The sequence below is a fragment of the Haplochromis burtoni genome, unplaced genomic scaffold, assembly GCF_018398535.1.
Source record: "Haplochromis burtoni strain Fernald_Lab_line unplaced genomic scaffold, NCSU_Asbu1 Contig_251, whole genome shotgun sequence".
Classification (NCBI taxonomy): domain Eukaryota; kingdom Metazoa; phylum Chordata; class Actinopteri; order Cichliformes; family Cichlidae; genus Haplochromis; species Haplochromis burtoni.
In genome coordinates, this window is record NW_024582612.1 from 574,569 (window position 1) to 577,140 (window position 2,572).

The following is a 2,572-nucleotide window of genomic DNA, read 5'->3' on the forward strand; positions in this document are numbered from 1 at the left end:
GGAACAAATTTTCTCGTGACAATCTCCCCAAAGTGTGCAGCTTTGCCCTCAGGCCCAGAACATATTGACTCTCATTTTTAGCTGGGCTTGAACATGGCCTGGAGCACCTCCCACATTGTAAACAACAGAGGGTCTAACTAGTGATCACAATTGCGTTCAGCTGGTGCCCACCAAAGCCTGGCGTATACCTCCATTGCACCTTAGTGGAATGCTGTACATCCCTTCTGGATTGGGGGAGGGTGACCTGAGACACCTGAGACACTCCTGTCCACTAAGGTGCAATGGATGAATATATGCCAGGCTTTGGTGGGCACCAGCTGAACGCAACGTTACAGTATAATGTACCTTGATGGGACTTTTGTTGTGATTGGGCGCTATGGAAATAAGAATAAATTAAATAAGAATTAAACTGTTTAACAAGTCAGCAGTAAATGATAAGTATCTGACTTGTTTGTTGATATATTTACCAATTAAGGGTACAAAATGATCAAGATCATTTTACATTTTTGAGCAAATTATATTAAATGTATAATTGATCTAAAGTCAAAGAACATTTTTAAACTGTGCTCATCAGCCACTTGGGTTTTGTGTCAAGTGTGTGAGACCTTCCAGGAAAGCCCCTGAAATGCAAATAAATGGCAGCTAAAAACTTCATGTGTGTCCCTGAAGTTTGTAGCTGTCATTTACTTGTCTGGACTAACAAGTGCAGCAGGAAAAAGGTGCTTGTTCCTGACCTGTTATAGATTATTTGTAAATGTGGAGTAAATCACTTACAAAGCGTCCTTGATTCCATAATGTAAAGAGTAAATCATTCATTTCATACAAACATGTAACTGTAGCATTCATTGATGTTCTTCCCCCGTTACAGGTCACTAAACCGAAATTGTGTTACATTCTTTACTCTTGTTTTTATGTGGAATGGTCTGAAATAAACCTTTTGGTTAATCACTTGGGGCAGCTAGGAAAGAATTTGTATGACATTTAGCTGTTTTTATGAACAGTAGTAACACTATGGAATCACATTGTGGTCGTAAATATTTTGCACTTCAGACTGCAGGATTTTCTTCCTTTCAGCTGATTGGTTAATGTCATGTCTATCACAAATTTAACAATCCAATCAGAGAACAGATGGGTTTGGCTGCCGGAGGACACTTTGCTGAGCATCAGGTCCTGGAAGGTTTTGGAGATGGAGGAGCGACAGCACTTCTGCGGCGCAGTGTGACTCACAGCACTGGTCCTGGGTCAGCCCTGACTTTGTGTTTAAATAATACTAAAGTAATAATGGTATTTCTGATTACTGGTATACCACAACTAAGGCAACCTGACTATATTTCCTAATGAAGCAATAAAGTTTGGCATGAAGGTGACAGACTCACTGAGAAACGGCCTCAATAGAAAGGTGGCTTACATTCTTAAGGAAAGGAAACCGGCTGAAGTGGTGCTCATGATCTTATTAAAATTGATGGAATTTTGAAAGCAAAAAAATACTGTCAGATTTTGATCAACCATATAAAACCATCTGAAAACATCTTTCCACATGGCACCGACTTTTCACTATGACAAGAATCCCAAAGAAACTGCCAATGTGTTAAAACCATAACAGGAAAAATCCACAATGGAAAACTATTGGTCGTGGATTGGCCTGTCCAGAGCCTCAACATAACTGAAGCTCTGTGGGTTCATTGTGACAGACAATAGAACAAAAGCCTGTCAACACAGTGAAACACTATCCCAGCTTACAAAGGGCAAGTCTGGTATACCCAGAAGAGTTCTCCAGTCTGTCACAGTTTACAACCAGTGACATTAAATTCATTTAGGTTAATTTAGTTAATGTTTCAAAACTTATTGTGAAATATTATGAAATTATATTTGATTAATTTTGAAAGTGCAGAGCCAAACAAATGATTTAATATGATTGTGAAAAGTTTGATAGCATGTTTTTTATTCCTCAGTTTTCATAGAATTAGCATTGTTTGTTTTTGTATTGAAAAATAAAAGGAACAAGATTGTCGGCAAATGACAAGAAATTTCAATACTTAAATGTGTTTGAGCAGATTTAGCTTTAAAGGTGTTTACAGATAGTTTGCAAATGTAAAACTTGCTTCAAGGACTTTGAAGAAAACATGTTTAATGTAAGGAAAGAAAATAGTGGAGATAAAATCACTTGTTTTGTTGACGTCTTCATCGAGGTTGTAATCAGATAGTGACATCATTCTACTTCTTCTTTGCAACCACAAGAGGTCACTTGCCAAAAAACTGTAGTCCTGCTGTTTTCAGAGCTTGAAAAAACTGCTTTCAGGAAAGCTGTGGACGGCCCATTCAGCTCCATTTCACTGTGTTGCAGAAAGAAAAGGGAAGACCTTCAATAGAGTTAAAAAGAACATCTGGGAACCTTTGTAGGACACAGTGTGATGAACTGAAATGTGGAACATCTGATACAAGAGCTTTGATGTAATTTAGTGTGAATGAAAAACAATAAGTAAGCAGCATATGTTTCCCTGAGTAACTTTATCCAGGTGGAAAGCAGGTGCTTGACTGTGTGTGTGTGTGTGTGTGTGTGTGTGTGTGTGTG